The sequence below is a fragment of the Ceratotherium simum genome, chromosome 14 (assembly GCF_057802395.1).
Source record: "Ceratotherium simum simum isolate JZ-2026a chromosome 14, ASM5780239v1, whole genome shotgun sequence".
Lineage (NCBI taxonomy): Eukaryota > Metazoa > Chordata > Mammalia > Perissodactyla > Rhinocerotidae > Ceratotherium > Ceratotherium simum.
This window is the reverse complement of record NC_141913.1, coordinates 50898568-50911662: the sequence shown is the minus strand read 5'-3', so window position 1 is coordinate 50911662 and position 13095 is coordinate 50898568.

The window sequence follows — 13095 nt, the reverse complement described above, 5'->3', positions numbered from 1 at the left end:
CTTTATAGGTTGATGTACTTAACACCTATTGCAACTTCTTTCTCCCTTCTCTCTCTCTACTGTAAAGACTAGAAAGCAAGATAGGATTCTTCACCTCCCCATAGGATGCAACGATTCTGGCCAATGAGATATAGAAGAAAGTTTTCACTTTCTGAGAATAATGGCAGAATCTTAGGAAGAGAAGGCTTTTGCTCTGAGCCCTTTGTCTTCTCCTTTTCTCTTGCTCGGATTAAGGATGAACCATCTTGTGACCATGAGGAAGAAAGTCATGTGCTAAGGACGACAGAGGAGGAAGAGAGAGAGAGCCGGTTCCCTAAGAGCATCACCCACATCAGCCCTGGTCCCTGCCCACCTCCACACCTCCAGCTAGGGAAGATGAACTTCAAGAGTTTAAACTACTGTACGCTGCGGTTTCTGTTACTTGTAATTGAATAAAACCCTAACATCCATCTTGTTAAAGAAATTTCAAGGAGAGAAGTATTTTGCTGGGAGAAAATGGGACAGTTCATTTCAGAATAAAGCTAGAAAGAAAATATATTTCTTGAGAAACTGAAGATTCAAGCTCGAGCCTGCCTGGAAGATTTAACTAATGTTCAATGATCAAGAAGAAACTTAATTGATCTATTCTGTCTACTGTTGTGTGTGTGTAAAAATCTCTAGAGTCAAATAAAAGAGAAAGAATAAACTGGATTCTATTACAAAAAGGTAAAGGGCCTTAAGCAAATAATATATTCAAAGCTGGAGGTAGCTAAATTCTTGTCTAGCCTGTGTATATGTCCTTTTGCTCACCTGTTTATTAAATAAAAATTGGTGCTTGTATTATCTTTATTATCAAAAGAAGACTAAAGGTAATTCTTTGGTTCAGTATTTATTGTGCACCAAGTATGTGCTAGGCACTTGTAAGTTCTCTGCCCTCAAATGACGTTAAGCAGGGAGGGCGAAGACACCCATTCAGCACTGCAATGCTACTGTGGGGACAGGCAGAGAGCACTGTGAGAGCTTGGAGGAGAGCATCAATTGGACTGCAGAGGTGGACTGTCAAGGAAAGCTTCCCAGAGGGGACACTGGTGGAATGAAAGGAACATGGAGGTAGTGATGAGAAATGAAGAGAAATAGGCAGGATCCAAATCATGAAGAGCCTCACACATCATACTATGGATTATGAACTTTATCTCAAAAGTTTCGGGAAGCCAAGGACTGTACAATCAGATCTATGCTTTAGATAGAACACAGTAGATGATACAGGGAGCTGGGCCAGAGACATAGGAGTACACAGCCACTTGTGTGAGAGACAAAAAGGGGAACAACGGCAACAGAAAGGTCTAAAGGGGAGTCAGCTGCGGGGCTGCCAAAGGACCATGTCAAGTCAAAGTTCTAGAGGTTAAGCTTCTTGCATGTTTTTTTTTTTTTTTTTGTGAGGAAGATCAGCCCTGAGCTAACATCCATGCCAATCCTCCTCTTTTTGCTGAGGAAGACCTGTCCTGAGCTAACATCTATTGCCAATCCTCCTCCTTTTTTTTCCCTTCTTCTCCCTAAAGCCCCAGTAGATAGTTGTATGTCATAGTTGCACATCCTTCTAGTTGCTGTATGTGGGACGCCACCTCAGCATGGCCGGACAAGCGGTGCATCGGTGCGCGCCGGGATCCGAACCAGGGCCGCCAGCAACGGAGCGCGCGCACTTAACCGCTAAGCCACAGGGCCGGCCCCCTCTTGCATGTTTTAAAACCAATACACACACAGGGACTGTTCCCAACGATTTCCTTTGATAGTGCAAAATATTCACCTTTCTGATTTTAAAAGGAATTTCCATGGTCAGCTCTTTCTTAAACTGACTATTCCATTTTCCTTTGAAGTAGATGGCATTCACGAGAATCAGCATAGGCAATGATTCAACTGAATCTGGAGACAGTACCTCTGTAATTTTACTTGTAAAGAAAAATTTAAAAACCACTTAGCTAAAAGACTGATGTATCAGGAGTGATATTCAGATAGGGTCATCTTTGTGAGCAGTCAAGTACACATGAAGAGAGTTCATTGTGCTCCAAAATATAACCATTTAAAGAGATGCTTGTCCTTAACCAACAATAGTAAAAATAGTCCTTAAACAACCACAGTAAAAACACCAGCAACAAAAACTTGAGATAGAGTGTCCAGCTCTGGTAAGAAAAACACCACAATTTGAATAAAACACAATAACATGAACAATTAGATATTCATAGGTGAAGGATGAAATGACACCACAGAAGACAGAAGGGAATGACTTAAAGAAAGGAAATTAAAGGTTTGTTAAAGACATGAGAGGCTGTAGTAAGTATAAAGAACACTTAAGATTAAGAAGCAAAGGAAGAAAAGGGGTTGGCCAAGCACCCAGCAACACTGAATGAATAAACTGTAGAACGTGAGCAACACTGGAGAGGGACACAACTCAAAACCTTTAAATACAACTTTTTATGTTATTTGTGAAAAGAAAGACTATCTAAGATTAGCAACAATAAAACAATTAAAGTGTAGATTGTTCTGGAAGAGATGTACTGAATATTGAGAGACATCACACATACATGACGAGAGCAGAGAAAAGCTAGAGGAAATGTCTATATGTTGACAATACTTCAGAAGCATATGATTCAAGTTTGCATTATTTAGAGAAAAAAAATCACTCATTTTTATATTTAACACTGTTGTAAAGGAACTGACAATAAGACCAATTAAAATACTATTAAAACAGAATAACATTATATTTTCACCTTTAGTCTTATTGGCAACCCAGGTGTTTATGCGTTTTGTGGACTTTTCTGCAGCATTAACAAAGTCGAGCTCTTTCATCTCTGCTTGGTAGAATCTGTGGCAGGAATCTTTAAAAGACTAGGATAAACAGAGAAACATCGTTTCACAGCTATAAAATAATTAATACCAACAGCTTACTTCTTCATTGTGGCAAATCAGAAAATCAATAATTTTATTATTTACATATATAAATTACAAAAAAATATGAGGAACGAACCTGAAGTCAATATTCTTACTTGCAGCTATATTTAATCTTAGCAGGTAAACTAAGTAAAATAGTGGTCTAAAGATCAACTGATCTTCAAGAACTGTGGGATCCTTTAAGGGGGTAGCTGTGCATCAGTGAGATAATTTAAAAGACGCTGATAATTCCCCAAGAAGACATAACAATCCTTACTGTGTAGGCATCTAATAATAGAGATAAAAATACATGAGGCAAAAACTGATCGAACTGCAGGAGAAATAGATGAATCCATTTTTATTGTTGGAGATTTCAACATCCCTCCATTAGAAATGAACATATCTAACAGGTGGAAAATCAGTAAGGGCATAGCTGAACTCAGCAACTCCAACAATCGACTGGATAAATAGACATCTCTAGACTACTTCATCCAACAACAGCAGAATACACATTCTTCTCAAGTTCATATGAAACATTCACCAAGACAGACCACATTCCAGGACATAAAACAAGCCTTAACAAATTTAAAAAAATAGAAATCATACAATATCTCCTCTCAGACCACAATGGAATTAAACTACAAATCCACAATAGAAAGGTGGCTAGAAAATGCTCAAATACCTGAAGATTAAATAACACATTTCTAAATAAAATATGGGTCAAAGAAGAAATCTTTTGAGAAATTTAACGATATTTTTACCTCAATGAAAATGAAAACACAATTTATCAAAATTTGCGGGATATAGAAAAAGCAGTGCATAGACAAAAACTTATAGTACTGAATGCATATATTAGAAAAGAAGAAGGCTCTAAAATCACTTGCTGGGTGGAAAACAAAAGTTTGTCTTATTCTCCCCAGCCTGTTAAATGATTTTAAAAGTTAAGAAATGGCCTCAGAGGGGCCAGCCCTGTGGTTTAGCGGTTAAGTGCGTGCGCTCTGCTACTGGCGGCCCGGGTTCGGATCCCAGGCGCGCACCAAGGCACCGCTTCTCCAGCCATGCTGAGGCTGTGTCCCACATACAGCAACTAGAAGGATGTGCAACTATGACGTACAACTATCTACTGGGGCTTTGGGGGCGGGGAAAGGAGGAGGATTGGCAATAGATGTTAGCTCAGAGCCGGTCTTCCTCAGCAAAAAGAGGAGGATTAACATGGATGTTAGCTCAGGGCTGATCTTCCTCACAAAAAGAAAAGAAAAGAAAAGAAATGGCCTCAGAGCAAAGACCAAATCTAAGGCATTGACCTCAGGGCAAGACCACACCAGAGGTGTGACTGTAAGATCCACCTTGCTGAATTCATAGAAAGATTTAAGGCAGCAGTGTCACACAGACTATCTCAGCTAGACAAATGGGCTTCTAAGAATCTTAAGGACATCGTCACACAGCACCCTGACTACCAACCCAACACAGAGTCCTGCCTCAAACGTATTTCTGGATGTGGCTTTTGTCTAATGCCGCAGAGTGTAAGTCGATACATAGAAAGCCCACAAGGGCTTTAAAGGAGATTTAACTGCTTGGACTAAAGGGAAGAGAGAGAGTTCAATGTAAAAGGAGGCCTTGGGTGGGTCCCCCACTTTCTTCGAGCAGGAAGCAGGCTGACAGAGCTACTTAGCAACAAAGAGGCCATTTCTCATAGAAAATGAAAAAAGTTGGTTGAGAACCAATTCAAGAACACAGAGGGCAGAGCCAAGAACCAAGGCAGACAATAGATTAAGAAATGGCTCTAGGAAGCACAAAGAGAGAGTAATCAAGGAATATTCCCTGCCTTCAGAACAGAGGAGACTGGCAACACGTACCTGGCTGGGTTTCAGAAATGCTATGGTTCAGTAATCGCTACGTGCCTCACACACACACACAAAGACCACCCTTTCTTGAAGGGGAACGTCTATGGACCACAGTTATCTCTCCCCGTCTCACTATTGTATCTTGGGTGTACGTGTGTGGTGTGGGTGGGGCAGATGTTTCTTTTTAATTCACAAATCTCTGTTCCCAAGAAACAAAACTGAAGAGCTGCATCTTTAAAAGCCTAAATGGCACAAATTCCTAGACTTCAAGCCTAAGCCTGATCCCATGATGGGATGAGATGTGGGGGTCTGGTGAGGGGGTAAGTGTACTTTACCTGTGGGAGGAATTTGCATCATTAGGGGCCAGAAGGTAAACTATGGTAGTCATTAGTGTCCCCAATGAGCCATACCTTCCGTGTTCACATCCTTATGTAGCCAGTCTCAGGCTGACTCTGGGCTTGGCCGTGTGACTGGCATTAGCCAATAGAACACCAGCAACCATGACACAAGCAGAGACTTGATAAGCACTTGCACATTCAAGCTTGTCCTCTTGGAATGCTCCCTCATGAGGCCCAGGTACTGTGCTGTAGAGAAGTCCAGGCTACCAGGCCAAAGAGAAACCAGGCAGATAGGCCCTCGAGGGTGACACAGTACATGGAGGAGAGGCCATGTGGAAGAGACCAGATGCGCCCCAGCTGAGCTCTCGCCTGAATGCAGCCACACAAGTGACCCCAGCCAACACCAAGTGGAGCAGAAGTGTTGCCTGATCCATCCAGAATGATGAAATAGTAAATCGTCATTTTAAGCCACTAAGTTTTGGAGTAGTTGCTTAGTCAACCATAAATAACTGAAACCCTAGTGAAACCACGTTTGGCCAACAAATGCCATTCTAACAGAGTTTTATAATTAATTGAGAAAACAAAAATAAAAGTTGCTTTTAACAACTGAAAATTAGTTGACAATATCCAAAGAATAACATAAGACTCAATGTTGACATAAGTTTTTACGTCTACTTACAAACTCATATGCAAGCTCTAACACTGTGGTTATGAAATCATTCTTCTGAATAAAGTGTCCACCACTCGATCCCTAAGAGATCAGAGACATCCACGGAAACACTCTCTGGTCACAGGACGGTCAGGCTGTGGTAACATGTCCTATCCTGACAACTCTCCATCCACACCCTTGCGACACTAGCAGAGTTATCTGTTAAGAGCAATTTCTTTGGGATTTCAAATATGAAAGACCAGCTCAACTGACAAATTTACAGCATTTATTGTTGTCTTTAAATGGTTTCAGGTACCTGGGAGATCTGGGCAGCAGTGTTCCCCTTCACCCCCAGCAAGACCATGGCTAAAGAAGACAAAATGCTCATGGGTGAAAAAAATATGTTTTTTGAGTTGTTTTCAGCCAGCTTTTTCAAAAGGTTTAGAGCAAATGTGCCATTTCCTTCTGAGAAGAGTATCCATGATGGTGAACCTAAAATGATAGATTTTAAAACAATATTATTTAAATATAGGCATACATGTCTACTGCATTTTTACTTTATTAACAGTTGTGGTTAATATTTTTGTTTAATGAGCAAGTAGATAAACACAAAAAATCTGAGTAGTTCTTTGTGGACCCTCCAAATTTATATTGTGTGTTTCTAATATTAAAGTGAAAAAATTTAATAGTAATGTTTACAATATGATCCAATTTTCGTAAAAAGAAAATAGCAGAGACATATATCTAAATACTTGCCCACCCTAAACCCAGGACGACTTCATCTCAAAAGCCTTAACTAATTACATCTGCAAAGACCCTACTTCCAAATAAGGTCACACTCTGAGGTTCCAGCAGACATAATTTTGGAGGGACAGTATTTAACCCACCACACATGGTCAGTGGGGTGCATGCCCATCTTCCCCTCTAGAATACAAAACTCTAAGGGTCAGGGGATGCATTTGGTAGTGGGCCTGGCTTCCCAGGTAGCGTCCAGATCAGGAATTCGCCTAAGGAGTCGTGATGGGATGGGTCAGGGGGTGTCTTCAGGCCATTCGGATTCACAGACTCATAAAATGTTAAAGCAGAACAGGTCTTTAGAAATATCTGTCATAAATCCCCACTTTGCTGATGGGAACCTGAAGTTCACAGAAATGAAATGATATATCTAAGCTAAGGAGTGGACAAGCCAAAATCAGACCACTGCCCTGTGTTTTGACTGCGCTCAAGAAGTCCTTACTTTTGGAAGATCTGTGTAGGTACAGAGGATTCTGGGTGAAAGAACAAGTGAATTAAGCACAATTAGTCAGGAAGTCTACAAACACAACAGAGAAAGTCCAGTAGGCAGCTGGGTGAACTCTGTGGGGGGCAGCACCTGTCTGCTCTGACATCTTTTATCAATATTTACCAAATTACGGTTTTACCAAGGAGAGCATCCTAGCATTCTCAGGCATTCACAATAACTCATCTGAAAATAATCACGAAAGTTCAATATATTTGACTAAAAATATTTGATTTCCATATGTCAAATAGATGCCATAGAATTTACTATTATATTCAACTATGTATTGGGGCTTTGCAGGGGAGAAAAGAAGAAAAAAGGAGGAAGATTGGCAACAGATGTTACCTTAGAGAGAATCTTCCCCTGCAAAAAAAAAAAAAAGATCAATGACAATAAAATATTTGAGAAAAAAATCTTTAAATGTCACTTAAAGGGCTCAAGAAAAAAGCTGATTAAAAAAACCCCACAAAACAGACCACAGTAGAAATAAGTGCAAACAACCTTAGCAAATTCATAAGAAAGAAAAGCCGTAGCTAATAATTATATGAAAAAGTTTTAACCTCAAAGAAAAATAATAAATATCATTTTTTGAGTGTATACCATGTGGTAGATCCTACACTAGGACTTCTCTTGCAAGACTTCATTTACTCTGGACAGCCCTGTGAAGTAGGTGCTGTGAATATCTGCATTCTACAAGCAAAGACATTGAGCCTTAGTTGTTTGAGTATCTTGTCCCTGAGGTCACACTGCTACAAGCATCAGAGGATTGGAAACCAGGTCTGTGTGACTCTGGAGTTCCCTGTCTTAATCACTGTGGTACACGATGGCCTTCCAACATGAAAGCAGCAGTGGAGAGCAAGTTAAAGATAGCTTTTTAAGACATGAAATTTGCAAGTACAACAGCTATTAGTTTCCAATACTGGTAAGGTGAGGTAGGCATTGCTTCTCATACTCTACAAGTGATGATGTAAATTGGGGTACCAATACTTCCAGAGGATAATTTAGAATTTTGTTAAAAAAAAAAAAAAAAAGGAAGGAAGGAAGGATGGAACAAGAACAAAGAAAAGAATTTTCCATGAAAACATTTATACTTTCTGAATTAAAAATTCCATTTCAAGGAATTTCACAAGCAAAACTCAGAAATATTGATAAAAATTTTATGCAGAAAGATAACCACTGCAATCATGCCACTTGCACAGAGAAAATCTTCACATGCCCATCACAGAGAACGGGTTAAATTCTATCACATCCGTGATGGGATATTTAAAAAGTATTAATAGAAAAAATACAGTTTTGCCACGAGAGCATGCAATATTAAGTGTAAATTAGGAATAAAGTTACATATGAGCATAATTTATGGGTAGACTAGAAGGATATTCGGCACATCAAGTGTTTCTGGGCAATGGGTAGTTGTTATGTTATTTGTGTTCTTCTTAAGGGTTTTATAGTTAATTTTTCTTTTTTTTTTTTTTTTTTTTGGTGAGTAAAATCAGCCCTGAGCTAACATCTGATGCCAATCCTTCTCTTTTTTCTGAGGAAGATTGGCCCTGAGCTAACATCTGTGCCCATCTTCCTCTACTTTATACGGGACGCCGCCACAGCATGGTTTGACAAGCAGTGCGTCCCTGCGTGCCCCAGATCCGAACCCGGGAACCCCTGGCCACCGCAGCGGAGCGCTTGCCCTTAACCGCTTGCGCGGTTATTTTTTTATGAAATTAATGTACATACACTTAGTTGAAATACAGATAATGCTAGAGGAGATATTACAAAAGACAACAGGTTTCTATCCACTCCTCCCACCTCCCCAGAAGCAATCACTCACAAGCCATTTTGCTCTTTCTTTTGTTTTCTAAATAATATACTATTTTTGACTTACTAATTTAGACATTATCTACTGCCTTCCTAATCTAGGGGCTGAGGATTTAGTCCTCTTACACCACTCACCCTCCTTCACCTCCCCTAAGTGTTGACTTTATTATAACTAAATAGTATTCATTGCTAAGCCAAGTTGTGTACTATGAATGCATTCCTTTTTTCATATAACTTTGTTTTCCTTATGTTAATATTGTCTTTTCCCCCATTTCTTTAGTTTTCTATCTGCCTATGGCAAATTTCCCCCCAAAATGTTCTACAAATCAGTCAACCCATTTCAGTAATTTTTCCTTATGCTCAAACACATATGGATAATCGATCAGTCTCATTTTTCTTCTGAGAGTCTATCACCCTCCAAGTGAGTGCACAGTTCCTTCAAGTTTTTGGGATTTTCATTCCCAAAGTGTAATTTTTATTAGCAGGGAACACCTTTCCCTACTACACATTAGACTTTAGTTAATGGTCAAATTTACTGTTGATCAACTGGGTAAAAATAATTGTTCTCCAGGCAGGCCCGGTGGCGGGGTAGCGGATGAGTGCGCGCTCTGCTTCCGCGGCCCAAGAGTTCACAGGTTCAGATTCCAGGTGCGCACCAACACACCGCTTGTCAAGCCATGCTGTGGCAGCATCCCATATAAAGTAGAAGAAAATGGGCACAGATGTCAGCCCAGAGCCAGTCTTCCTCAGCAAAAAGAGGGGGATTGGCATGGATGTTATCTCAGGGCTGATCTTTCTCACAAAAATAAATAAATAAATAAATAAATAAATAAATAAATAAATAAATAAATAAATAAAAATAATTGTTCTCCTCAAACTTTAAAGCACATTGCCTACACAGCAAAAAAATGATTTTTTCTTAAATGTTTAAGTATGATTCCATAATATGTCAGAGTTTTTAAAAGGTTTTAAAACTTAAATGCAAACTTACAAAGTTCACAAACACACTTCTATCAACATTTGAACCCTCAGAAATCTAATAATCAAGATTTATAGATCTAGTAAACCAGGCTCTCTTAAGACTTTCAAACATGTTTAAAAATATACAAAATAGTACAGTGATTTTGAAACATTTCTGCATCTGTACTTAGGTCTAGCACACCCTGTATCTACTGATAACAGCATGAATTCATATTAACCGCAGTGCACATTACTTAGCCCCAGGATACAATGGTGCTTTGGGACCTTAGAAAGTGACAAATATTACTCATCAGATCACACCACGTCAGAACTACAAACTACAGTGGGGAGAAGGCAGCTCTGAGTCGTATTTCTGTCATCAGGCACAACCGAGCCCCAGAAGCAAAAGTACCCACACTTCACAGCTTCCCCCTCACACCTGAGTATGCCTGACAGCACATAAGTACTAATTGTCCATACTTTTGTTTCCAAAATTCAGTTTTTATTAAAGGGAGGAGAGAGAAGAAACTAACTTAAGTGCCAATTTTATCTAGCACAACAAACCACATTCAAGATTAAAACTTCCCCCACCTCCTCTGAGCCTGAGGACAAAGAATCCTGTAATATTTTCCCAACAGTGAGTTTAATAAAAACAAGGAAGCAACAAAATCTAGGCTGGCCCTCACGATTATCTTCCCAAGCCTCAATGACCTTCACGTTTCTGCTGAACTAGCCAAACTCGGCGGCCAGGGCGGGCTGTGAAACCCACGAAGGCGCACGTCCTTGGAAAAGGCGCTGCGGCAGCAGGGTCCTTGGGACGCACCCCTGTTCGGTCTCGGGTCTCCATCCCCTCGGAATTCCCAAAGCCCGGCTCCCTGCAGGGTCACCTGTGGCCGGGTGTCCCAGCGCTGCTGTCCGGTTGGCTCCGCGACGCCCCCATCTCTCCGCCACCTCCCTGGCTGCGCGGCCCACGCCCTCCGGGTCCGGTCGGTCTCCGGCGACCGCGCACACCCCACCAGGGGCGTCACCGTGCGCACCCGCTGTCCCGCTCCCGCAGGGGACCTGAGCCGGGATGTTCATCCTCCGCTCGGCGCCCGCGGTCCCCACCCGGACCCGCAGGGGCGCGGCCAGGGGTGGGCTCCTCCCCTTGGAGAACCTGAGCATCCGAAGCACCCGGCCCGAGACAAAGCTAAGGATGGGGAGTGCAGGGACACGCGGGGCCCCCGGGGAAGGCATGCTGGGCCCTGCGCCCGGTGTTGCTTTCGCAGGGTCTCGCGCTTTTCCAAGTGATGCAGCGGGTAACCGGATCCTAGCGTGTAGGAGCAGCCACCAATGAGATTCTGGGCGCTGCTGCCAGGGAACAAGGCGAGACCGGGTCCGAGCGCGGCGCGGACCAAGCCTGGAGCCGCCCTGAGCCTCGAATGCCTGCTGGGTGGGAGGCGGCGGTAGGCGCAGGCAGGGTCGGGCTGGCCTTCCTCTGTGATGTAAATTGCAGATATTTTCTCCCGGTTTGTTATTTGTTTTCGACTTTAGCTTGCTTCTGGTGATTTTGACATACAAATTTTTTATGTAGTCAAATTAATGATATTTTTCCTTTATTGCTTTTAGACATTTGAGTCGTGGACGGAGAGGCTTTCCGCAGCGTATAGAGCTCGCCAATGTTTTCTTCCATTTCTTCTTCCATTTCTTCCATTTCTTTCTTGCATATGGCTTCATTTGTTAAAATTTAGATTGCGGATCCATTTGGAGTTTATCCTTCTCTATGAGAAATATGGATCCAATATTAATGCTTTTTAAAATGGCTTTCCACTAGTTCTAAAATGTATTTATTCCAGTTTAAACGTGTTAAAAACTCCATCTTTTCACTAATGGTTTGAGATGCTAACTTTATTACATACCAAAGAGCTATATATACTTGCCTCTGCTTCTGGACTTTATATTCGGTTCCATTGGTCACACAGTTTTAATTACAAAGGTTTTTTTAGACTCTATTTTTTAAGAGCATTTAGGTTCATAGCAAAATTGAGAGGAAAGTACAGAGATTTCACAAATTCCTTCCACCCCCAGACATGCACAGCCTCGCCCATTATCAACACCCCTTGCTAGAGTCGCATATTTGTTGCAAATAATGAACCTACATTGACACATCATTATCACTCAAATTTCCTGGTTACCCTTAGGGTTCACTCTTGGTGTTGTACTTTGTATGATTTGGGGCAAATGTATAATGACATGTATCCACCATCATTGTATCCTACAGTATTTTCATTGCCCTAAAAATCCTCTGTGCTCTGCCTATTCATCCCTGTCTGCTCCCACCACCCCTGGCAACCATTGATCTTTTTACTCTCGCTATAGTTTTGCCTTTTGTAGAATGGCATATAGTCGGAAACATGCAATATGTAGCCGTTTCAGATTGTCTTCTTTCATTTAGTAATAAGCATTTAAGTTTCCTCCATGTCTTTTCATGGCTCGATAGCTAATTTCTTTTTAGCATTGAATAATATTCCATTGTCTGGATGTACTACAGTTTATTTATCCATTCACCTACTGAAGGACATCTTGGTTGCTTCAAGATTTGGCAACTATGAATAAAGCTGCTGTAAACATCCATGGGCATGATTTTGTGTGGACATAAGTTTTCAACTCCTTTGGATAAATACCAAGGAGCACCACTGCTGGGTCATATGGGTTAGTTTTTTTTTTTTTTTTTTTTGCTGAGTGTAGATTTTATTTTTTTATTTTTCAATTTTTTAAGAACTTTTATTTTGAAATAATTGATTTAATTCTGTAATTCAGATTTTCAAACATAAATGAAAGTACAGAAAACAGTAAAATAGTATGATGAACCACCACGCACCCATCTTTCAGTTACAGCATTTTTCATAACATGGCCAATCTTATTTCACTTACATCCACTCCCAATAACCCCTCACTCCTTGGGCTATTCTAAAGCAAATGTGGATGTCTGTAAATATTTCAGAATGTAGCTCTAAAAGATACATTTTATCTTTATCTTTAAGAAGAGTCTTAAAGCATAGACTTATGCTTTAGGTCTTAGAACCATAAAACCATTATCATACCTTTAAAAATGAATAATTCTTTAATATCATCAAATATCTTTGTCACTGTTCACATTTCTGATTTTTTTACATTGTTTCATATTTTTAAAACAGGAATCCAAATAAGATCTAATATTGTGATAATTTATATGTCTCTTAAGTCTCTTTTAAACCATTGCTTCTTTGTTTCACCTCTTTTTTTTCCCTTGCAATTTTTTTGTTGAAGAAACTGAGTCATTAGTCCTCTAGA